Below are 25,818 nucleotides of genomic sequence, written 5' to 3'. Positions count from 1 at the left end.
AGACACAGAAATACTCACGCTTGCACACTCACACAGACACACTCGTGTGGATACATACGCATTCACTCATGCAGAGACCAGCACCGACACACTCATGCACTCGCATAGACAGACTCGCACATGCAGCCACTTGCATACACATACTGGAACACACACAATGACACACACTCACGGGACACAGGCACAGGTGTGTATTCACAAACACACTGCCGCACAGATGCGCACACTCACACACAGACACCCTCCCTCAGGTACTCACAGGTGACCGGGCTCTCCCCAACACCCCCCGCCCCTCAGGCCCAATGTCACTCACACCTGCAGGCCCCTCTGCCCCTGAGGGCTCAGCCCCCTGCATACACCTGTGCCTGGGAGGGACCCTGGGTGGGGGTGGGGGCAGGAGGAGAGGGCTCCAGCTGGACTCCAGGGCAGAGGGGAGGCCTGCTCTCCCCAACCCAGACTGCCCCTGAGTGTGGGGTCCTTCAGAGGAGCCAGGCCGCCCCCTCTGGGCACCCAAAGCATAGCTTGGGTCTGATCCCACTTGGCAGGTGGGGAAGCTGAGTCCCAGAGTCATGGTCAGCCCAGGGCAGATCACAGGACCCTGACCCCCAGACCAGCTCCCTCCTGAGGTCCCATCCAGACACATCCACGGCTCCTCCATTCACCTGTCCCCACAGCGCCCCACCAGCAGGGACCCCAGCGAACGGCTTTCCACCAGGGAAATCCTGCAGACTGGGGGAAGGGGAGGAGAGAAGAGTGGAAGGCTGGGGCCCAGAGAGGGCAGGGGAGTGCCTGGAGGCCTCACAGCACATTTCCTCTCATCCATCCCAGGAAAGGTGGGGGGGTGGGGGCCCTGTGGCTGCTCACAGGGGTGGGCGAGGTGGAGGCAGGTGGGCCAAGGAGGGCAGCCTGTGGAGGTGAGCTGGGCATGGGTTTGGAGACAGGCAGACCCAGGTTAACAGGTCTACCTCTCACTATAGACAAGTTATTTTTATAAAAGATAAATCTGAATCCTGCCTCTCCTCTCTTGCCCAAAACCCTTCACTGGATTCCAGGAGATCTTACAATAAAGTCCACAGTCCTTAACATAGCTCACGAGGCCCTCGGTGGACTGGTTCTTTATTCCATAGTGTTACCCCTACCTAGTTCTGGGGCTGCCGGGCGTCAGGCCTGCAGCGGGGAAGTGCAGGGTCTCTGGGAATCCTTCTGGAGGGACTTGGCAGGCCTTCCTTCCACCCCTCGGAGCCACCCCCAGGCAAATGGTTGAGGGCTCCCGATGTCACTCTGAGCCCCCTTCCTGGTTCTGGAGGAAGCCTGGCCAGGGCTCCTTCAGAGGCTCGGCTGAAACAACGGAGTAGCTACAGCCCTTGCTTTGTAGCCTCAGAACAACAGAAATGCTTAGAAATGGGGTGGAGGGACTGACCTTGTGCCCTCTTCCCCCAGGTCACCGGGGTGCTCTGAGGCTCGAGTCTGCAGCTCCCAGCCTGTCCTCTGCGGGTCCTGACAGCTGACTTGTGTTCTCTAGTCTGCCTCCCCTCTGATGTGTGTCTCTGGGTCCCGACTTGAGTGTTTGTTTCTATTTATTTTTCTCAGTTTACTGAATGGCTTTTGCTGTGAGCTCCTCCAAATCCTCTGTGGAACAAAGCCGAGAGTAAATAAGTGAGTGCTGACAAATTTAAATATTTCTAGTCACAGCCTCGGTCACGTCTCGGTGTGTGACACCCGTACTGACAGCTGCATTCTGGGAAGAAGAAATGCCTTTTCCTGGCTCTCCAGCTGCTTCTTTTGAGCTTCGAAGCTGTAGGGGAATCACCCCAGTGCCCTGGGATTTGGGCCACAAATTTGTTTCTTCCTAGTGTCCCTAGCACACTGCAAAGGCCAGCCTGGGCCCCTCTCAGCCTTCCAGGCCCAGGTCAGGCCTCTCTTGGCCCCACATCCCACCGGGAGGTGATAACAATCAACATTAGCTACAAAGGAAGCATCTGGATCCTCATTATAGAGGCTCAGAGAGGTGAAGGGACATGTCCAAGGTCACACAGCAGGGTCCTTCAGAGACTGAAACTCTAGCTCTTTTATTGATGTCGTGCTGCTTCCCCTGCCAAGGCCTCTCTTCTGCCCTCACTGTGTCCCGGGCTCCTCAGAACTTCCAGAGTGGTCGAAGGAAGGAGAAGTTGTCGTTGGGTTTCCTGACTCCTCCCTTTCCTGGGGGACACCCAATCTCACACGCATGCTCACACAGTGCCACCCTACACCCTGCACACATTCCATGAATGTACATACCACATTCGCCTGCATATACATACCCGTGCTCCCCGACGCCCCTCCTGCCTCCAGTACCTTCTACCTGGCAGAGGCAGCCAACAGCTACCTTAGGAAGTAAAGGAGGGGAGGAGGAGCCGTGTTCTGGGTCATGCTAGAAAGATGGTCTTCTCTGGCCACCCGTCCTGGCCAAGGACCTTGACCTCTCTGTGCCTCAGTATCTTCATCTATAAAATGGGATAATAAGAGTCCTTCTACCTTGTAGGGTTGTTGTGAGCTCCCCGTACTACAGGTCCGGGTCCCAGACACCAGAGGGGCTCAATAAATGTGGGCTGCGGGGGGTTGGGGTTAGGCATGTGGCCTCCAGATGTCTGACCCTGGGGAAGTCATTCCCCTCCCTGCGCCTTTACCCACGGCCTAAAGGGAGGACCGTTCTAACAGCAGCTCAGCACCACAGGTCCCTGTGAAGATCACATGGGGTGGCCAGGGATTAAGAAAAGCCCAGGATGTCTGATGCAGATCCAAACACCCCGAGGTCACCATGAGGCACCGAGCACATGTTTATTTCCGGCCGGGCTCTGTGCTCCCCCTCCTGCCCAGTGTCGCTCGGTGGTCCCCCAGCCCCTCCAGCTGCCTGCTAATGAGCTGCAGGCTTCAGTAATGAGGCTGCTTCATCACAGAATGTGGTGGAACAGCCTCAGAGGGTTAGGGGCCGGGTGGGGGAGGAGGGAGGAGATGAGGTGCCCTGGCTCCCCATTGGCCTGGTGACTAAAGAGTTTGCCCACAGAATCAGTCTCCTCAGTCCAGAGCAATCATGAAGGGGGAGTGAGGGGCAACCCCCAACCTTATTGTGAAGGCCCCCTTGCCTGTGAAATGTAAGGAAGCAAGGACCTGAAGATGAGCCCAAGCCTTATCCCAGAAGCTGCTCACTGGTCTTTCCATCTTTCAGCCTGACCTCTCCCCATTGAAGCCCTGTCTTGCCCCAGACTGACCCTGAAAACCCCCTGAGAGGTCCTGGTGTCTTTTCCTGGACCCTCTAGGGCCTACAATGCTCCTGCTACTCCTCTCTGGGCCCCGGGACCTGCCACGCCCTCCTCACCACCGGGCCTTGCACATGCTGTTCCTTTGACTTCACTTCTCTCCTTGGGCACCCACTGCTCCCTGGGCCTCTCCAGTCTGGCTCTGCTCTGTGCTGTAAGTGGTAATTCTCTCCTCCGTCCCCCCTGCACAGGACTGGAAGCACCTTGGTGCTCTGTATCTGGCTTGATGACCACTGATTTCCCAGAATGCAGAGTGCTGCTTGACACCTTAGCCAGCATTTATTGAGCACTGACTGTGTGCCAGGGGCTCCGCTCAGCCCTTTGCAGCCATATGTCAGTTAACCTTCAAGGTCATCTTCAAGGATATGTTGGAGCTAGGACAGCATCTGGGCTGGAAGTGCGGACTTGAAGGCCAAGCCTGTTGGATTTGAATCCAGCTCTGCATTTGCTGATTGGATAAACATTAATGGAATTACATCAGCTCTCTGTCCTTTGGTTTCCTCAGGTAAGATGGAGTGAATAATGATAGCACCTACCTCTGGGGATTTAGAGAGTGAATATATATAAAGGGCTTAAAACAATGCCTGGCACGAGGACATAAGTGTTGGCTGTTAGTATTGTCTACATTTTATGGATGAAGAGACCAAGAGCAAAGGAAAGTCATTTGCTCAAGATCTCAGCAATGAGGTGGTACAGTTTGAATGTGAATCTAGATATACTGGCCCCAAAATACTCTCCTTAATTAAGCCTGAGGATCTTTGCTGTAGTAAGCCTCATTTTCCCCATCTATAAGTTAAAGTGGATGATGCCTAGGGTTCCAGTGTAAATCTCTTTGCCTCCATGATTCTCAGGGGAAATGCCAGAGTTGGAGCGAGCTTCAAAAGCCATGGACTCCCTTGTACATTGGAGCCGGATCTCATCTACAGGCCCTGGAGGACGTGCCAGGTATCTGGTAGGCAGTGGCTGGCATGTTGGCCTGAAGCGAGGTGGACTGGATTTAGTGGATGAGACTTTGGGGGAGATACTTCCACAGACACCCCCAGTATTAGAGAGCACTTCAGCTCCAAGTGAGACCTGCCACAACAAGTCACAGGTAGAAGGTGCAGGAATACCATCTGCTTCCGTAGGAGCCAGTGACAGCCTTCCCTTTAGAGCTGGAGCTGCCTGGACAGACCCTGATCTCTGCAGAGGCCTTGGGAGGGTTGAAACCCCTGAGCGGAGAGGGGTAGAAACTATTTTCTGATGCTTTATCCACCCTATCCCATTTTTACCCCCTACACCCTTCTGCAGATAGAGTCCTTTATTTCCACCCCTAAACTTCCCCCCTTAACCTAACTCAGCCCCCCACCCCTCACCGAATGCCATCTCTCATCCAGTGTTCCAATAGTCTCTGCTCAGGGCACCTTTTGCAGTCCCCACAGATTGTAGTAGTTAGAGGAGACGTCCCTAAGACCCAATTCAGATTGTAACCTTATCTGTCTACTGAATTCTTTAATGGCTCCTCCTCACCCTTCTCCACTGGCCTAGGAAGACCTAAGTGATCTATTTCCTTGTTTTTCTACACAGTCACTGGCCTCTTTGCTGCTCTGGGAATTCATCAAACCCATACCCATGACAGGGCTGTGTCATTTGATGCTCCCTATACTGGGGGTGCTGAAAGCTTCACCTGCCTGCTTCTGTCATTGTGTCTTTCTGGTCTCAACCTAAATGTCATCACCTCAAAGTGGTCTTTCCTGACCTTCTATCTAAAGGTGTCCCCATACCCCAATCCCTGTGCTTTTAGTGCTCCTCATCATTTCCTTTCTAGGCTCTGTGCTAGTTATGAAGGACATGGCAGTGAACAGAACCTGTCCCTGTCCTTGGACACTTGTGACTCTATTGATAAGGTAAAAGGATTGGAACTGATATTAGATGAGGCCTCTCTCTCTCTCACACACACAAATATATATACACATGCACAAATATACAAATTCAACTGATAGTGTCACACAGGAAGCACATAGGTTGCCATGGAAATATGTAATGAGTTATAGGGGTGTGTGACCTATTGTGGGTTAGAGAGGGTTTCTCTGTTTCTAAGAGTAACATTAAAAAATCTAAAGGATGGGACTTCTGTTTTCTCCAAGTAAGGGGGCCTCCTCAATCCTCCCAGGTCTTTCCATTTACAATTATTAGTATTATTATTTTTTAAAAAAATTATTTATTTATTGAGAGAGAGAGAGAGAGAGAGAGAGAGACAGAGAGACAGAGAGGCAGAGACACAGGCAGAGGGAGAAGCAGGCTCCATGCAGGGGGCCCGACATGGGACTCCATCCCAGGTCTCTAGGATCACGCCCTGGACTGAAGGTGGCGCTAAACCGCTAAGCCACCTGGGCTGCCCTCCATTACAATTAAAACACCCTGGACATAATGCAACACCAAGCAGAGGTAGATCCCAAAAGACAGAAAGAAGGACTGCATAGGAACCTCAGAAGCTTAGGAATGATGTGGTGGTGAGTTCCCTGGGTTTTCTTATTGCCTCCCCTATATCCCGGCAGAATGCTGTTAGAGTCTCCAACCCAGAACCACTAACAGATACAGACTAAAAAAGCTCCAAGAAAAGCCTGTCACTGTAGCCAGAGGACAAAGAAAAGGGTGGTCTAATAACAGAAAACCTTTTTGTCAAAATCTGCCTTACTCCAGCCAAAAAGCAACAGCAAACGTGTTCTCCTCCTACTCCTCCTGTCTTGTATTTTCAGGGAGCTAATGTTCCATTCCACTCCACCCTCACCATGTATAAGCAGGCATGGATATTTTGGTTCTCCTGCCAGGATAGTGTCAGATGGGTGTAGCCATGAGCTAAGCCTCCACTCCCACCTGGCACCAATGAGACTTACTTGGTGATAGAAGGTGGGGCTATTCACATTTAATGATCCCATCCAACAGTCAAGTGGTATTTGCAGGCCCTAGAGAGAAGCTGAGTCTCTACCCCAACCTACCATCAGTGAGGCAGAATGAAGTGGTGAGAAGCAGGGCTAGTTGACACTTTGCTTTCCTCTATCTCTCTGTTGGTGTCAACGGAGCCCAATGGGGAAGCTCAGCTCTGCTTCTATCCTGCAGCAATAACTGGTGTGAGTCAGCCCTCAGCTTCCTCCAACCCTGGTATCAGTAGGGCACAGTGGGAAGCTGAGCCTAATATCCCCATTCAGAAGAAACAAGGCAGAATTTTGGTGGCCTATTTTTGCAGGCACGCCAGGGGGGAGCTGAGCACACACACCCACCTGGCCTCTTGCTACAACTGCTAGGGTGGGAAAAAAGAAAAAAAAAAGATTAAATAGAACTTGGAATCTTATAAAATGTTCAGGATACAATAAAAGAAGAATCACTCATCACACCAAGAACCAGGGAAATCACAACCTGTGTGAGAGAGATAATCAATAAATGGCAACACTGAGATGAATCAAATGTTGGAATGATCTGACAAGGACTTTAAAGCATCCATCATAAAAATGATTCAATAAGCAATTATAAATTCTCTGGAAACAAATGAAAAAAAAACACATCAGCAAAAAGTAGAAGTTATAAAAAATAACCAAATGGAAATTATAGTACTAAAACATAAAATGACCAAAAACAACTTAAAAAGAAAGAAAACTCCAAGGATGGCTCAACAGTAAAGTGGACATGGTAGATGACAGAACCTGTGAACTTGAGTGTAGATCAATAGAATTTACCCAGTCTGAACAAGAGAGAGAAAACAGACTGACAAAAATGAACAGTTTCAGAGGCCTGTGGGACAATAGCAAAAGAACTAACAGTGGTATCATTGGAGTCTCAGAAGGAGAGGAGAGTGGGACTGAAACTGTACTTGAAGAAATAATGGCTAAAAACTCCTAAACTTAGTGAAAGACATATACCTACAGATTCAAGAAGCCGAGAAAACCCTAAATAGGATAAACCAAAGAAACTAATTGAAGCTGATTCCAAGTCACACCATAATTAAATGCTCAAAAACTAAAGACAATGAAAAAGTCTTGAAAGCAGCTGGAAAGAAGTTCCATGTTACTTATAAGGTACACCCATCGGAATGTCAGGGGATGACTCTCTTAAAATTGTGGAGAGTCTAATTAAGTGGCACAACAGTTTCCAAGAAGAGAGGAAAAATAACTGTCAGCCATGAATTCTATGTCTGGTGAAAAGTATTCTTCGAGAATTAAGGGGAAAATAAAGTGTTGTATTTTTGTGTATTTGTTTGTTTTTTTGTCAGCAAATGTATTCTTAGAGAATGGATAAGATAAGTAGTCTAAACAGAAAGAAAATGTTAACAGAAGGCTTGGAGCTTCAGAAAGGAATGAACACTAACAGAATGTGTAGGGGTACATAGAATAGATTAATCCTTTTTCTTATGAGTTTAAACCAGTATGTTTGGTGATGGAAGGAAAAATTGAAAACCATCGAATGTGGCATCCAGTACATGCAAAGGAAATATTTAAGATGAGTTTAAAGTGGACAGGATCTAAATGGAAGTAAGGTGCCTCTATTTAACTTGCAGTGATAAATGTCAATACCAGTAGAGTGCAATAAATTACATATGTATATTATAATACTTAAAGCAAAACTAAGAAAACTATACAAAGTGATATATTCAAAGACTGTAAACAAATCAATATAGAATCAGAAAAAATGTTGGGTAACTTACAGGAATGTAACAAGAGTGATACAGAAGAATGAGAAGCAAAACAAATAAAATAAAAATGGCAGACTTAAGCCCTAATATATCAATAATCACATGTAAATGGTTTAAATACATCAATGAAAAGACAGAGATTGGCAGAGTAGACCAGAAACAAAACAAAACAAAACAGAACAAGCAAAAAACCCAAAAGAACACATAATCTAACAGTGTGTTGTACACCAGTAACTCAATTGAAATACAACATAGATATGGTGAAATTAAAAGAATGGAAAAAGATATACCAAAAATATTAATTAAAAAGCCATAGTAGTATCAGATACAATAGTCTTCAGAGAAAAGAACATCCCTAGAAAGAAAGAGGGATATTGCATAATAATTAAAGGGTCAACCCACCAAGAAGATATAACAATTTTAAATATGTATGTACCAAATACTGGAGCCTCAAAAATATGAAGCAAAAACTGATAACGTTGAAAGGAGAAACAGACAAATCCAAGATTATATCCGGAAAACTTCAAGACCCCACTCTTGAAATTGAAAATCAGCAAATACAGAACACAGTCAAGAGGATCTAACTGACAGTTACAGAACACTTTATCCAAAACATACATTTATTTTCAAGTGCCCAGGGAACCATTCTCCAAGATAGACTATATCCTGTGCCATAAATAACAATAATCAAAATAAAAAAGTCAGTGGATGAGTTTAATAGCTGAATAGAGGAGACAGAGAAACAAGCCAATGAACTTGAAGATAGAACAACAGAAATTACTCAATCTGAACAGCAAAGACAAAATTTGGGAAAAAAAAATAACAAAGCTTCAGAGGCCTATGGGACTATGATTAAAGATAAAACATTTGTGTCCTAAGAATCCCAGGAGGAGAAGGGAAGGGAGGATCTGAAAAACTCAAAGAAAAAAATGGCTAAAAACTTCCCAAATTTGGCAAAAGACATAAACCTACAGATTCAAGAAGCTGAGTGAATCTGAAATAGGGAAATCCAAAGAAATACACACCAAGACACATCATCATCATCATCATTAAACTTCTAAAAATTAAAAACAAAATATCTAAAAAGCAGTGAGAGAGAACTGATACCTTATCTATAGGGTTAAATATTAGTGTGACAGGTTATTTCTCATCAGAAACCACAGAGGCTACAAGAAAGTGGCACAGCATTTTTATGTGCTGAAAGAAATGAACTGCCAACCAGAATCCTATATTCGGTGAAAATATCCTTCATGAATGAAGAGGAAAAAGACATTATCAAATGAAAGAAAACTGAGATAATTTGTTGTCTGAAGATCCGTCCTAAAAGTATGGCTAAAAAAATTCTCTAAATGGAAGGGAAACATAAAAGGAGGATTCTTTTTTTTTTTTTTTTTTTTTTAGATTTTATTTATTTATTCATGAGAGACACACAGAGAGAGGCAGAGACATGGGAAGAGGGAGAAGCAGACTCCCTGCAGGAAGCCCAACGTGGACTCAATCCCGGGACCCGGGGATCATGACCTGAGCCAAAGGCAGATGCTCAACTACTGAGCCACCCAGGTGCCCCAAAAGCAGGATTCTTGAGGGGCACCTGGGTGGCTCAGTTGGTTAAGCATCCGACTCGTGATTTCTGCTCAAGTCATGATCTCAGGGTTGTGAGATCCAGCCCCACGTTGAGCTCCACGCTGCTGAGCCTGAGGCCTGCTTAAGATTCTCTCTTTCCCTCCTCCCCTCCCCTACTCTTTGTCTCTGGAAACAAAAGGAGGATTCTCAAAACATCAGGAAGAAGAAAGAACATAAGCAAAAGTATGACTAAATATACTAGAATTTTCTTTCCCTCTCAAGTTTTCTAAATTGTGTTTTATGGTTGAAACAAAAACTTTAACTCTGATGTGGTTCTAAATATACGTAGAAGAGATAGTTAACACATTTGTATTATAAATTGGGGAAAGCAAAGGGAGGTAAGGTTTCTCCATTGCACTCAGAGTGGTAAAATGATGAAGTTGGTAGAGGGGATAAGTTATTTAGCTATAACATAACACCCAGAGCAGACCCGAAAGGAGCTATACAGAGATCTACTCCAAAACAATACAGGTAAATAAAAACTGAAGTCTAAAAATATTCAATAATAGGAAGGCAGGAGAAAGAAATAAGGGATATTAGTCTAGAGTTTTCTTTCTGTGTGCTCTCTAGTTTTTGGTTCAGGGTAGAGGAGTGGCTGGTTGAAAGTAACACAAGTTTCTTCAGCTGAAAAACATGAGGAACAACAGGCCCTGTCTCCTCGGGATGGCTCCGAGGCTTAAGGTAATGCATGGAAATAAAGGCATTAATGCCTCGCACACAGAGTATATAATTTGCTTTTGATAAATGATCACTATAATTTTTGTTTAATAGCACGTTCTCTCCTTCTAATTCAAGGTGACCCTGGACGGCAGTCTGAATCAATCTATTTTTTTGTAGTTTTAAAATTTATGTTCCAAAATTGACCTGAAACAGCTTATAGTTATAGCTCTGATGCATTATACACATGCATATAGAAATCAGGATGATGGTGGTGGTGGGGGCGGGGGGGAATGAAAGCCTATTAGTTAAATAAATGATGTCATTAGATCTGTCTCCATCCTTTGCCCTGGTCTCTGCCAGGATGGCCTCACATTCTGGCAGGCCCTCTCCTCTAGATGGTTCTGTAATGGAGACCATGCTCACACCATATTGTCTCCAAGTCCATAGAAAGTTCCAGAATTCAGCCTCACTGGCTTGGATTGGGGTCATATGCTCATTTCCGAACCAATCACTGTGGCCGTGAGATGCAAGACTCTGATTGGCCAGAGTTCTGTTCACCCTTCCATCTCGGGGTGGAGTAATTTTTCTTCAGGATTCTCAGGGACTAGAGGCCTGCCCGGAGGCATGTTGCTTTCTAACCAATACTTTCATTTTCTTGTTTTTTATTGAGATAAAGAATAAAGCTAACGAATATACACTTCTTTCTTTAGGCCTCAGGGACCTCTTTGCTGCATAGTGCATTGGTGATCAGATGTCAGTAAAGGATCTGTCTTTGCAACCATAGTTCACTGATGGATTTACAGGAGAGGGAAGGTGGTTAAGTCTTGCCAGAGGGTGCTTTTGCATGTCTCCTCTTAATTGCATGGTTATATCCTGGCCCAAAGCTCTGTGAGACATCAGGGGCCGTGGGGAGGAATCCCAACACCCATCTGTTCCAGATGCAAATGCAACTCATGTGGGAGAAGACAGGAGTGGGAAGGGGGGCAGCTGGGCCAGGAAGACACGCCTCCCTCCCCTTTGGAGCTGCAGGGTGGCGGGGAGCCTCCGCCACCAGAGCCCAGCTGCTCTGCTCACAGGACGCGCTATCTGGGGATTTGGGTCAGGGCAGCCTTGATTCTCTATTGAGCCACTGTTTCTTGGGCTCCTGCCATGTGCTAGGGGCTCCATGTGGATTTTCTAACTTAAACTTCACAGTTCATATTACAGACCCATCGTACATACAGACAGAGGGGAATGAAGTTTTACAGATGTTTGCGGGGCACTGGGCTACATATGGGGCGCAGGGAAGATTTGCAGGTGTGTTAATGGTGACTCCGAGATGTGCAGGGTTTGCCAAGGCACTTGAGTTAGATCTGGCTTTGGAAGGCAGGCCTGTTATCTCCAAATTTCCTGCTGTTTTCACTCCTTCTTGGCTGCCGTCTCATAGGAAATTCTGGGCTTCAGTTTCTCTACCTGTGAAATGGGTTCCAGAGACAGGACAAGATGAGTGTGAAGCCTGTCTTAGACTTTGAGGTGGTGTTTTTGGAGGAGGGTGAGCCTGAAATGGCAGAAATGAGGTTGGTGTGGAGGGGTCTGGAACCTGGGTGCCCTGTGATCCAGGGACCAGGCACCCTGGATCTAGGGATCTGGGTGTCCAGTTCTGGCACCAGGAGTAGGGCTCAGACCTGGGGAGAGCTCCTTTGTCCTTGTCACTGGACCCCTTTAGACCCTCCTCCCAAAGCCTCCCAGGGAGGCAATGACCTCTATTGGGGCAAACCATGGGTCTGTGGTCTCCCCAGGAAAGGCCATCCTCCCTTCTCCAGCTGGGTCACCCTCGGGATCCCTGATTCTGGCATGCATGCGGATGGGGCCCTATCTGCTTGTCCTGGCCTCACTAGGTTCAGAGGCTTTGCCAACCAGGGGCACAGCCCAGACTTGACTGTTAGGAGTGGGCCGGGGGTGGAGTAGGAGCACCCGAGGGGCATCGTCCTGTCCCCTTCCTCTCTCGTTACTGTTTACAAATGACTGAGTCCTTTGTCCCCAAATCTGGATATTAGTGCTTATGAGCCAAAAAGAACTACAGCATGGTGGAAGAAGAGGGGTACGAGACACCCAAGCACAGGTGTCTGAGGGTCCCCACAATAGATGCCATGAAGAGGACACAGAGTCTATCATCGACAGAGCTGGGGGTGAGCCCTGGGCTGTCCCTGCCGTGCTGTGTGACTTGGGCCACCTGACTGCCCCTCTGGTCTCCGTTTGTTCACTGAGGACACCAAGAGCACTTCCCACCCCGGGCGTCCAGACTGAAATGAGGCACCAAGCATGGGGGTGGGGTGTCGTCAGGCCAGGACGGGATCCCCATCTGTGCCTGGGTTTGGGTCCAGGTGTCCCCTTGGCCACAGGTCTCCCACCAGGGCTTCAAGGGGGAGACAGCACCTTCTCCCTCGTGGGAAACCTCCCAACAGGTCAGAATCTGTCCCCTCCCATCATCCCTTCAGGTTTGCAGGGCCCCAAGGGGCTCCTTCCTGTCTGTCCCCTCCTGTAAAGTGCGAGCTGCTGTCCTACTCAGTGGTGGTGCCAGGCAGCGTGGGGTCTGCAGGGGGACTGTATAGAGAGCATTTGAGGGTGGGCCAGGGTCGGTGGCTGGGAGGATGCAGACCGGGGGAGGTGGGGAGAACTGTGGGGGGTGGGGGGTACTTGGGAGAGTGCCGATTATCCTGGAGGCCCGATGTGGCCGATCCACGGTGCTGGGCCTGGCGCCTGGCTTGCAGGTACGAGATTTCAGACTTCAGGATGGTCAAGGTTATTCCCCACAATGCCTGGTGGACATAGGTTCTAGTCTCCTCCATTTTACAGATGGGGAAAATGAGGCTCGGGGGGAAGAAGGGAACTGCAGGGGTAAGAGGAGGAGCTGGGACTTGAACCCTGGCCTGACCCGTCTGCCCCACGGAGGCCCCAGGGCTTCTCTTTCTGCAGGTGCTGCACTGGGACTTCCTCTAGTTGGCTACACCGCCTCCCATGTGGGCCCAGAGCAGACAACCCACCTCAGCGCAGCCCCCACACCAGCCTGGAGGCTTTTCTGTCTGTTCCCCAACCCATCACTGTTGCCTTGTCTGGCTGGAGAAGTGACTGCCTCTCTGGAAGGTTCTGTTCCCTTTTTCTGTTGTTGCCAGATTTTCCTTTGCAGTTTCCTGTCTTCATTTTTGGCAGGACCCCTAGCACATGAACAGAAGGCACCCTCCTGGCTTCTCTCCCTGGGGTGGTGCAGAGCTGGGAATTCTGCTTTTGGGTGCCTGGGGCTCCCTTTGGAAGAGAGGAGGGGCAAGTGGTGAGCACCCCCAGGTGCATCCCATTCTCAGGGGGCCGTTGGGGCCACGGCAGGCTTCCCCATGGGGCCTTCCCTTCCAGCTGCCGCGGTGTTTCCTCTGCCAAGGCCCAGGCTGGGGCGGCAGGCAGGGGTGGGGCTTCCCCCGGGAGAAAGAGAAGCCGCCTCCTCCCTGGGCTGGGCTGGGCTGGGAGAGGCCACTCAGGTCCCCCCGCCCAGATGCCACCTCCTCCTCCCTCTTCTCGGCCTCTCCAGTAGCAGGCCTGGCACCTCCCAGGGTGTGGGACCTGCTCCTGTGAGTCAGAGAGGTGACTACGGGGGTGCACGGATAAACATTTTATATTTCATATTCTACTGGTCTGTATTTATTTTAATGAGTATTAGCCTCCTCCCACCCCCAACAAGCAATCAGTGCATTGAATCTTTGATTCATGGGTATAGTACTGCTCCCTTGTCTGGGGGGGGGGAGGGATTTATCCCACGATGTCCAGTGGATGCTCAAAATCATCGATAGTACTGAACCCTACATATACTATTTCCTATACATTTCTTCCTATACATACACACATACATACATGTCCATGACAGAGTTATATTTATAAATTAAGGATAGTAAGAAACAACAATAACTACTAATAAAACAGAACAATTGAACGATAGATCTTACTGTACTGTACTCACACATCGTACTGTTGACCTTCTGGGCATCCATCAGATGCTAAAGAGGCCCATGACCCTGGTGTGAGATCCCTGGGGGTCTGGCCTGGCTCTGCCCGTGGCTATGGGACCCTGGGCAGGCCACTGTCCTCTATGAGCCTCCCTCGCCTCCTTTATAACATGGGCCCAACAGCAGCAGCTTGTGGGGCCGGGGAGAGGGTTAAATGGGGTGAGAAAGGAGTGCCGGTCCCAGCCTGGCATGGGGTCAGTGCCCTGCTATGGCAGCAGGTGCTTTTATTATTGTTAGCATTCGTGTTTATTCACCAGGAGCTCATTCTGGGTATGGGGACCTATCTATGGCTTTTATGGGGGAAGAGGGCTTGTCACCCAATCCTTAGTCCAGCCCCACATTGGCAGCCCCACCAGGGGCATCCTCCTCATGCTTTGCAGCTCCTGGCCAGGACACAGACCTCGGTGTGTGTCCAGCTGGGCCACCCACTAGGGGTGACACAACTTCCTGGAGTTGCCATGTGCTTGGTTGTAGCCTGAGACCAAGAGACCTACCTCACGGGGGTGTGGCTGTGAGAAGCAACAAGAAAAGGCAGGTCAAGTCCCCAGAACAGTAGGGTATCATCCCATGAGAGATTTTGTCTTCCCATGGGATGATGACCAGCTGGTCAGGTAGGGACAGTTTGGTGAAATCTGGGGAAACATCTGAACCAGTTCTGAGTGTTACATGTGTCATACTTGACATGCTCGTCCATCCATCCATCCATCCATCCATCCATCCATCCATCCATCCATCCCTTCATCTCCATCCAATCAACGGCAGTGGAGCACCCATCATATGTCAAGTGCCATGGTGCAGACAGTGCTGAACAAAATAGTCGAGGTCCTACCTTCATGGTACTTCAGTTGAGTAGAGAAACTGGTTTTGAGCATACATCACCATGAATGTGAAGATGTCCGTGGAAGGGGGGCACAGGCTTCTATGGGTGTCCCCTGCAAGAGTAGGGAAGCCTGCCTAGAGGAAGGGGCATCTGAGCAGGGACCTGCAGGGCCAGGGGTCCAATAGTAAAGGGAGGGGGAGGTGGATGGGGAATGTCCAGATGGAGAGTATCCCCCACAGGGTCATATCTCAGGACTATAGGGGTTCCTTACCAGTTGGGGGTGTTTCCAGGGAGGCTCCTGGGGCGCAGGGAGGGGAGTGGCTTGTCCCTGTCCCCATGGCTAAGTCTGCCGGGCTCTGGGCTCCGGGTTCTCTCTGCCTCAGGTGCGCGGGGACCCTAGCCTTCCTGCTGAGGTCGGTGGGTGGGGGGCATGGTCCCTGGGTGGTCCTGGAGGACCGAGTGCGAATCCAGCTCCCTCCAGAATCCCAGCCCCACCGGCCTGGTCCCTACTTCTCCCCTCGCGGGATCCTGTTCCTTTCCAGAGAAACCCAGCCGAACCCGCAGGACAGCTGTGGCTCGAAGCCCCCCGGAGAGCGCCCCAGATCAGTGGGGAGACCTCCGTGGTGGAGCAGGGGAGTGCGGCAGAGACCATGGACAGGGCTGAAATGCAAGGGGGCTCCTGCTTTCCTCCCCAAGGGACTCGTCCTGAGGGAGACACACTGGAAAGTTCCACTGAGGCTGCGTCCCCATTGCGCCTCAGTGCTAACACAGCAGGAACACCCAGAAGGCAGCATGTGCATCAGCGTGTGCATCGGGGAGCAGGTCGCCGAGGTGTCGGCCCCACGGGCCTGAGGACCCACGTCACCCACTCGGCACACGGGGCCCTGGGGGTGGTGAGCCCGGGGAGCAGACCGGGTGTGGGGCTCGGGGCCCCGGGACCCACACGGAGGCGCAGAGAGGAGCAGGGCGGGGGGTGGCCGCGGCCCAGGGCCCTCCCTCGGCAGAGCCGACTCCGTGGGCCCAGCGTCACAGAAGCTCCCTCCGCCTGCGGGTCTGCCCGTCCTTCCCTTTCGTGGCACCTGCGCCGCGCAGGATCTGGGAACCAGAGCGTCTCTCATGGACTCAGAGAGGCTTTCAGCAAAGCTTTGAATCACAGAACGTGAGCATCTGGTCCCTTTCCCAGAATCCTGGAATTCCGGAATCACAGACTCATTCCTGGGCTCACAGGCCTGACGGGCTGAGAGTTAAGGAGTCTCCGGGGGACACCTGGAGCTGTCCCACAGCTCACGGCCTCGGACTCACCGAATGGGCCAGCAACGTGGAGCAGACACGGCCGTCCTGGGATCAGTGTCAGCGCAGGAAGTGGCGCTGGTTTAACTCCCCGCTTCCTTATACAGGGAGCCCTCTCCTTTGCCCTGTAATGACTTGGACTCTCACAGGGACGGGGAGCTCACCACCCGACAGGGGGAACTGCCCTGCAGTCACCATTCCCATGTGACCCCCGTCTCTCCTGACCTCCATCCCCCCAGGGGCTAAACATATGGACAAGTGAATGGGACACCAACACAGGCTTAGCCTCGCCGTGCACAGCTTGCTGTTTTGGGGCGTCTGTCTCTCTCTGGGGCAGAGTTGGGCACCAGGCCAGGGGCATGGGCTGGGGCCATTTGGCTCACCTCAACCCGTTTCAGTTCCCTAACGTGAGTAACAGAAGATTCAATCTGCTCCTCTCCTCAAGGAGGGGCCAGTCAGGGACAGAGGGGGACGGACAGGAAATGACCAGGAGGAAAGGAGACTTAGTAATGCCCGGTGTTGGAGGGAGAAGGAGCGGTGCCCCTGCTCGGGGCTCTGCACGGTGCCCACAGCCAGGGGCGCGTGCACAGGGCTGCTCTGTGGCTTGGCCAGCTGGGCCCGAGCTATCCCAGTGCCCCCGCTGACACTGGGCGACTCTGAGTAAGTAGCCCCATGTTCCCCATCTGTAAAATGGGCCACTGATTGGTGCCCGGGCCGCAGTGGGACTCGCTGAGAGTAGTCGCCCCTTGGATGGCGCTTGGCATGTGGCAGGAGGGAAAATATGGTACCCCCTCCCTCCCTCCCTCCCTCCCTCCCTCCCTCCCTCCCTCCCCGATCTGTGCTTTGGCCTTGGGAGATGAGCTGGATTTCTCCAGATGGAGAAGGTGTGGAAAGGTATTCCTGGTGAAGGGAACAGTCCGTGCAAAGTGTGGGAGCCATGAGCACGTCAGGAGGATTTGGGGAGCAGCACGTAGTGTTCTTGGGGTGTTGGGATGTGGGGGGGAAGCTGCAGGCAGCGTCTGGGGGCCCTGGATGCCACCGTCCAGGAAGGTGGAATGAGGGTGCTGGGAGCCATGGCAGGCAGAGGTGGCCTCCTGCAAGGACATCCCGCCTTCCTGGGGTGCTCGGCCTCGGCCTGGGGACGGAGGGCAGCTCCAGCCTCCCGGGACCCTGCAGCCAGGCAAGGGCAGGAAAGTTGGACAGACGAAAGCACGTCAGGAACAATCATCAGAAAGGACAGGATCCGCTCCCAGCCAGCACCCAGCCCTAACCACATGGAGTCATTTGGTGATGAAACCCAGCCCCAGAACATTGGAGCAATTTAGAAGGATCTGGAAAGGTTTAATTCTGACAGAAGGAGCTGGAATTGATTAAGTCAAATGTCAGCCGGGGAATGAAGGAGGCCAAGTCTCCGGAGGAGCCTGGGCTGAGGCCCCCACCCGAGGCAGATCTGGGAAAGCAGCCGGGGGCTCAGGGTGGCGGCCAAGTGTCTGGCTGGGCTCTCAGCTGCCCCCATGAGCTGTGTGACTTGGGGCAAGGTACCGAGTGTCCCACGTCCTCGGCAGGAGGGGAGGCCACCAGGGAGCTTGTCCCACAGGGCAGGGGCACCTCCTGCTGCCCCCCCCGGCCCCCGCAGGCTTCCCTCTGTCTTCTTTCCTTGGGGGGCATTACTGCCGCGGCCTCACTCCCTCCCCCACCCCGATACCCTGCGCCCCTTCCCTAGGCCCTGGATGTCCCTTCCCATGGGTGCTCATGCGTCCCTGCCTCCCCAGCACCAGGACAGACACCCCGGGCCCTGGGAGTGACTCGGCCTCCCCTGGGACGGCCACCGTCCCTCCTGTGCTGTCTAGAGAGCTCGGGTGTGACTTCATTTGGGTCCCACAGCCCTGATCCCGCCCGCCTCTGCACCCCGGTCACTCAGGGACTGGGCGTTGGTGGGCGAGCCCCGGAGGGCAGGGCAGGGCAGCCGTCAGGAGGGGCGCCCGCTGCCCTCCCGGGGTCGCTGTGAGCCGGGCCGGGCCCCTGCCCTGGCTCTGCCCCGGGAAGTCCTTCCCCCCCGGGGAGGGGTCTGAGCGCCCCCACCCACGCGCTCTGGGCTGGGAGAAGCTTCGGCCTCCGGGGCCTTTGCAGGGAGCGAGGCCGCCGTCCATCCTGCCCTCAGGAGCCTGGTTTCGGGGAGTGGGAACCAGGAGCCGGTGAAGGCAGACAGGTGCAGGGGGCAGAGGTAAGCACGGCCTCACGTCTGCCCTCCTGGCCGGAGACAGCACGTACGAGAGGCCCGTGGGGCTGGTGCCAGGCTGGTCGCAGGCGAGCGGGGCCTGCTGCCCCGGGGGCACGAACGGATCATTTCAGGATCCTTTCCCTGCTGCTGGGCTCCCAGGGCACCCAGGGCACCCAGGGCAGCCCGCAGCTAAGCATCCGGTTGGCTGCACTCATTCATCGATGGGTTTTTGTGTTGTTTCTTGTTTTGTTCTGTTTTTTTTTCATTTTCTGGCCTGCACTTCAGGCCTCTGGAGCCAGGGGTGAACCCAAAGCCTGGTGGGCGACTGCCTGGATTGGGCCCATTGCCCTGCTCACCCTTCCTGTCATAATCCCCTCCCCCCCCCCCCCCGCCATGTTCCCAGGGGGCAGGACAGCGGGGACGGGACAGGGAGCCTTGGAGCCAGCAGACTGCGTTCAAGTCCCTGCTCCGCCTCTTACTGCTGGGTGCAGACCTGGGGGGGACCCTCACCCCTCAGCGGCCCGGTCTGCGCAGTGGGGACGAGGACACTCTTGCAGGGCTGACTGCAGGGCTTGGTGGCCCCCCAAGCAGGTGCTCCAGGAACAGAACTCATGTCACTGCCGTGAGCAGCAGTCCTGAGCCGCCACTGGGCTTCCCAGCCCCGGAAGGGCAGGTGCTCCTGGAGAGGAGAGCCCCGTGCTTCCCCCTAAGGAACATACCTCCTCTGTTATGGGGGCCTCGCCTCCTCCTCCTGTCCCATATTGTGTGTTTAATGTGTGACCTTTGCCAAATGCAGTCATTTCTCTTTGGGTGTAGGTGAATTAGGAAAAAAGATTGGAATTTAAACCTCCTGAAAGATTTATTCCGTGTAATAATGAAACAACCCTCATAGAAACCACACAAATTACACTGGGAGCAGGAGGGCAGGGGTCACTGGCCTGGGAGGGAGGGAGGTGGTGGTGGAGGTAGAGGGAGGCATGGGGGGAGGAGGGGGAGGAAGAGGGGGAGGGCTGCAGGATAAAGGACTCACTCAGCAGCTCTGAGCTGGATGCAGCTCGCAGTTTGCCCACCCGTGCAGGGGAGGTGGGCTCACAGGTACTGAGTGCCTACTGTGTGCAGGGCTGCGCCCAGGCTGGACTCATCAGCCCTCACTTTGCCCCCAGGTGGACACTGCTGCTCCCACTTTTCTGGAGGGGAGTTTGGGGCCCTGAGGGTGGAACTGACCTGTCCCAGGTCACTCAGGTCATTGGTGGCAGGAGGGGTGTGAGCCCAGGCCTGGCTGACCCAAGTCCCTGCCTTTCCCTGGCCCTGTGCAGGAGGGACATGGGGATCTGAGCATCAGAGGAGCTGGGGCTCCAGATGTCAGTGGTGGATTTGTCACTGATCCAGATGGGGCTGGGTCCCAGGTCAGTTCAACTGAGCAATGAGCACTTCCTGTGAAGCAAGAGCACTTCCTGGGCACATCAAGGAGGGCCTGAGTGAGGCAGGTTCTGGGCCCCTGGAAACATCCACCTCATCTGGTGCAAATAAGCAGCTGGAGAAAGAGGCACAAAGTGAAGCCTGAGGCCTCCCTGAAGAAGGTTGTGGAGATGATAGAGGACTGGATGCAGAGACGACGAGGAAGGGCATCCAGGTGGGGAGGCCAGTGGGAGCAAATGCTGGGAGGTAGGGTGGGAATCAGCTGACAGATGTGTTCATCGGACACCTCCATTGAGGCTGCCCTGGCCCTGGTACTTTAGGTTCTGGGGATACAAGGAAGACTTAGGAACGAACCATCCTGCTCAGGTTGCTCACCGTCCAGTTGGGGAAACCACCGAGATATGGATATTCACAGAGGTGGAGAGAAAGGGGCTCCCCTGCTTCCTGGCTGTGTGGCCTCAGGCAAGTTGCACCACTTCTCTGAGCCTCAGTTCCTCATCTGTACAGTAAAGAGGACAAATGTCTCACAGGGTGGTAGTAAGGGTAGAGTGAGGTGGCCCATGTAACAGGTGAGGACAGAGCCTGGCACGTGTTCTGGGCTCAGAACATGTTCTCCACTAGCTGCTCTAGGGCAGAGCTGAAGGAGCAAGTAATTCTGTCTGGAAAAGCCTTTAGTAGAGACATAAATCCTGGGCTTTGAAGGATGCATAGGAGTTGGGAGGAAGGGATACAACTGGAGCAAACCCTAGTAGCGTGGGGTGGGTGAGGGTGTTGGGAGCCCAGCGAAGACTGGCTTTGTCTGAGCTTCCTGCAGGGCAGGGATGGGAGGGGTGGTGGGTGCTGAGTCTGTGCTTCAGGACTCATGAGGGAGCACAAGTAATCCCGGCACACAGGGGTCCAGGAGGGAGGGGGGTCAGGGCCCCACATACAGGAGGGCTCGCTAAGGCTGGCCTTCTTCCCTGTCCAAGCTCCTCACTTCACCAATGGGGAAACTGAGGCACAGAGAGGGCAAGTGACTTCCCCAAGAACACATGGCTTTGCTCGGGGACCCCAGGGTCTGTATTTGCCTTGGAGAGTAAGAGAGGAAGGGAAAGGGGCAGCCAGGGGAGGGGGGACATGGGTCTGGGGTTGAGTCAATGTGACAGTGAATTTAAGGCACTTTGCCCTGGGGGAGGGAATGAAGGCTACTCGGGAGAAGGAGAAGGGAGTCAGTCCTAAATTCCCTGTCCTGTTACTTCAGCCCAGATGGGGTGAGGAGGCCATGGGAGGGGCTCTGTCCCCCTCTGGGAGCCCAGATTGCTTTCCCTGGGAGACACATGTGAGGCCACTGAGGTCTGTTCTCTCCAGAGCAAGCACAGCATCCTCCAGAGTGCAGGGCCTGGCAGCCGGGGAGGCTCATGCTCAGCTGGCCCTCCTGTGTCCCCGCAAACCGCTGGGAGGAGGCAGGCTCTTACCATGTCCCCACCCAATGAAGGAACAGCCCGGAAGGAACAGCGACTTGCCCGGAGCTCCAGGGCCTGGGTTTGGCTCCAGAGTCTCAGTTCTCAATCCTCCTCCTCCCGGACGAGCCAGGGCCTCCTTCCTTCCGTCAGCCTCCGCTCCACGAGTCACTCTCCCCGAGCTGGGACAGCTTGGCCTGATGTTTCCGAACAAGCCTCACCTCTCTGGCCCCTGGGAACTTTGTAATGATCATTCCCTCCAGCAGCCTCCTCTTCCTCCTTATCCCTCCTCCTCCATGCTCTCCTCCTCCTCCTCCCCAAGGTGGGATCCACCGGCTGCTCCCCCCCCAGGCTCCCCCTCGGGCTCCCACTGGGCCTGTGCTTCCTCATCAGGTCCCCCATGACACTGGGGGCTGGAGGGCCATGACGGTGTCTCTGTCCCCGTGGGTGGCACCAGTCCTGTCACAGGACCTGCCTGAGTCAGCTCATGGAGAGATGGCTCCGCGGCCGGCTCTGGCCCTCACTGGCCGTGGAGCTGGGACGGGTCCTGAGCACTCAGGCCTCAGTGTCCTCATCTGTGGAAGGGGACGACAATCCTCAGTCTCCCAGGATCGCGGTGGGATGACGTGGGATGTGTGCGGGAAGTGCTGGGCACAGTGACTGGCACCTGTGACAGTGCTCGGGGTGGACTCCCACCTCCCCCTGCCTCGGCCCGGCTTCTTTCCCACCTGGGCCTCTGCAGGGCTCCTGCCCCCGATCCTCCCCACCCTCAGAGCCCCGAGTGAGAGGCGTCCCCAGGACCCCATCTCCTGCCGGGGCGTGTTGGTTGGCACCTCCTATGGGTTTGCAGTGACCTAGCAGAAGCCCAGCCTCTCTGCCCAGGGGAAGCATGGAGGCGCCTGGCTTCTCCCGGCCGGACTGGCTGCAGAGGCTGTGGGCTCCGTGAAGAACGAGTATGTGGGGCCCTTATTCAAAAAGCTGGAAAAAAAGTGCCATTAAACACACAGAAATATAAAGCTTTTCCCTTTCTGCCGCAGTCTCTCTCTCTCATCTTCTGTGGTGTATTTTATTTCCTATTTAATGTGGCTCTAAGTAAAGAAAAATTAGAATTTAAAATTATTAGCATGAACTTTACCGTTCATCTTTATATTGTGCAATGCCAGTTTTAAATGCAAATATAGGAGCTTTTAATTCGTATACGGAGTCACGGGAATTACACAATTCGTATTTCATGGCGCTCGCAGGCCAACGTATTTCATTCCTGCAGGAGGAGTGGGAGCAGCACCAAACCAGCTTCACAGCCTTCGTTTGGCTTCCTGCTGCGTGTCCGCTCCCGCCACTCTCCTGGTCTGCTCACCAGTGAGCCAGGAGGGACTGCAAGGAGGGGAACCATGAGTTGTTTTATTTTTTCCTTTCCTCCTGCACCATTTCCAGGGTGAGTGGTTGGCTAATATAGGGAAGTGACACAAAAGGAAGGATCTGGTAAGCTTCCTTGATCAGGTATATGTCTCAGACAACCCCTGACTCCTTTCTGCACTTGCTGAATGTCCTGGTTAAAATGGGAAGCCTGGCCTTTCAGGGCTGTCAGTACCCTCCACTCCTTACTCAGTTGTAGAGGTGACACTCTGGCCTTACCCTCACCTTGAGTCCTGCTGAACTCACCCCAGCCTAGGCTGGGAATCTGAGCCCACCGGGCACCACACCACTGATGCTCTATCCAAGCGAGGCGGCAAGAATCATCGGGCGCACACAGCCCGCATATTCTGGATTCTCATGCCTGTACTCTGCTGTCCTGGCGGACGCCACTTGCAAGTTAAAGATAAAATTATTAGGAATCTCGAGATGGTGATCACAGAGATTTAAAGCAAGTGTGTAAGGCCCTGTGTGGTTGCACAAGTACCCCACGTCCCTGATGGTATTTTCAAAAGTATTTCTGTTCTTCAGTGCCCAGCTCCTTTGCTGAATCTGGGTCTGTTTCACTGTGATTTTTCACTCGAAATCCAGGGAGTGAATGACTCTGTGTCCTTGCTGGAAGTCATGCAGGTATTAAATGTCAAAGCAAGAATTCAAACCCATTACTAATGTGTTCATGTGACAAACTTATTGATGGAGGTCCTCCTTTGTGCTGGCTCCTGTAATGCCCTCAGTTTGGTAAAACCCAACATCACCTAAAGGCACAGAACAGATGGTCACAGATGCTGAGCCTGACACCTCGGTGCTGGGCCAATCCTGGCTCCCTTTACTGCACAACTGTAGCCCCAACAGAGTGGGAGGAGGCATTAGCCCACTGGGTGGAAGAGGAAACTGAGTCCCAGAGATGAGGGCACCAGTCAGGGAGGAGCCCAGAAGCCCAGCCCTAGGGCTTTGGGCCAGCCCCAGGAGACATGCCAGTCATGCGTGAGAGCAGGAAAGTGGCCTGGGCTGGAAAGTGCAGCAGGAGAAGGGTGAAATGTGAGGTGACATTTCTGCTCCTCTGCTCCTGCTTTCTATGTCTGGGCCATCACAGTGGACTGCCACACCTGCCTCAGAAACATCATCTTCTGAACCCGGTCCAGGGTTAGATGTGGCTCTGCCACTTAGGTGGTGTGACTTCATACACATTTCTCACTAATTTCCATTCCACTAAGAACTTAGTGAGAAATACCACCAAGCCCCACTGACCATCTGCTGCCCTCTGACCAGATCTGTTTCCTTCTTTCCTCTGGACTACGTCACTCCCCTGAGGACTATGGCAGCTTCTCCCTGGGTCTATCTGTTCTGGCCTTATTTCTCCCCAAAGTACCCTCCACTTGGTGGGTATCCTCTTTTATCATGCCTGGTTTGGAGGAGACCTTTTTAACTCATTATGATGGAAGGTGGCAGAAAAAGAACATTAGGAGAGGCTTAAGATTGGAACAGTCTTGCAGACTTGGCATAAGTGATCCAGATCCCACCTCCCAGGGTCCAGTTGTCCTGGTACTGGGCGGCCAAGCTGGTTCCAGCCCGTGTCCTGGGGTCTCCCTAACCCTGCTGCCAGGCTCACCCTCTGGTCTCTCACCTTGGCCACTCTCCCTTCTTCTGAATTCTTGCTTTGCTTGATGGGGTATCTGCTAATCCATGGGCTGGTCTCCCAGCATCTCACATGCTCAAGCTCCTTAGAAAGAAATCCACAGCCTGGAATCGTTCCTGTTCTGCAGAGAGCAGGGGAATGTTGGCCACCGCCAGCGCCTTCCTGGTCTTCTTGCCACCCTCCATCTCTGAGCTCGGTGATAAAGGACTTAAGTCCTGGGTAAAGGAAGGCCACAGCATGTGAGATGCCTTTCCCTCTCCTCGGAGATGACAAGCAGTGAGGGAGGATGAAGGAAAGAAAACAGGAGAGAAAGAGAAGGGGGATAAAAAAAAGAAAAAAGAGAGAAAACAGATGTTCTTAGTTTGTTTTGACATCGGAAGCACAGGGCTTTGAGGGCACGCAGCCAGTCCCTGGGTGACCACTGGTGGGGAGGGGAGTGATGGCAGTGGGCGGCCCTGAGTGAGACCAATAAAACCTGCAGAATTGGAGTTTTGTTTTTATATCTCTGATGCCTGCACACATTGTACTTTCCATGCTGCTCGGCTGTGGCAAAAACATACTGATTTGTTAAAAGAAAAAGATCAAGTGTGCTGCTGGGCTCTTCGTGTCCTGAGTACAAATCTAGATAGGTGGAGTGCAGTGGGTTTTTGAGCAAACAGCCCCAGACTCATCCCTGGGTGCTCCGTCCTGCCCCCTGCCCCTGCTTTTGCCAAAGACACTTTGGATTGAGTCTGGGTCAATGCAGTCCTACTTCCTGGACATTCTTGTTCATGCTTCCTCTGGCCATGGGCTCCATTGCCAGGAGGTCAGTCTTGTCCTGCTGCCTCAGTTCCTGGGCCTGGGGGGTGGGGACAGAGCAGGTGATGTAGAGCCCAGGCTTCAGAGTCACACAGATTTGGGTTTGAATCCCTGTTCCTCCACAGATTCACTTGTCTAAACCCGAGTTACTTATCAGTAGCTCAGGGATCAAAATGCCTGTGCCATGAGGTTGTTAAAAGGAGGAAGATAATCATAACAGCTGCCTTTTCTGAGGGGTGACATGTACCAGGTGCTTGGCTCATTTTATCCTATTCAGACTCAACGACGAGGTATGCATAATGCAGTATCTGGCACATAGTAAGTGCTCAACATGCAGTGAATCCTGCTCTTCCTAGAACATCAACTCTAAGGGGCCCCCATTGATATTAATCGCAAAGAGGATCTTGTGTGGCTGAGCTTCGGCAGCCCTGTAGCATTTCCATCCAGCTATCTCCCCTACTCCCTCCACTCAAGCTGATGGGCAACCTTGATTCACGTGAATTTTT

The 25,818-nt window shown here is 52.5% G+C and overlaps 1 long non-coding RNA gene across 2 annotated transcripts; it reads right to left on the bottom strand.

Moving 5' to 3' along the window:
* Nucleotides 1-19,292: 19,292 nt before the first annotated feature.
* Nucleotides 19,293-24,889, bottom strand: LOC118353960 (uncharacterized). 2 transcript variants are annotated; one of them, XR_004813703.2, is made up of 3 exons: nt 21,481-24,889; nt 20,402-20,525; nt 19,293-20,141 (listed from the first exon to the last, which is right to left on the bottom strand). It is a non-coding gene; the product is annotated as an uncharacterized LOC118353960 (long non-coding RNA). The 2 variants fall into 2 exon arrangements; XR_007407924.1 differs by having other exon boundaries at nt 19,295-20,525; nt 21,481-21,697; nt 24,503-24,889.
* Nucleotides 24,890-25,818: the final 929 nt, after the last annotated feature.

This window comes from Canis lupus, chromosome 2 (assembly GCF_003254725.2).
Source record: "Canis lupus dingo isolate Sandy chromosome 2, ASM325472v2, whole genome shotgun sequence".
Classification (NCBI taxonomy): Eukaryota; Metazoa; Chordata; class Mammalia; order Carnivora; family Canidae; genus Canis; species Canis lupus.
Note: the sequence above shows the minus strand (reverse complement) of the source record. Positions and strands in the feature narration are given on the sequence as shown.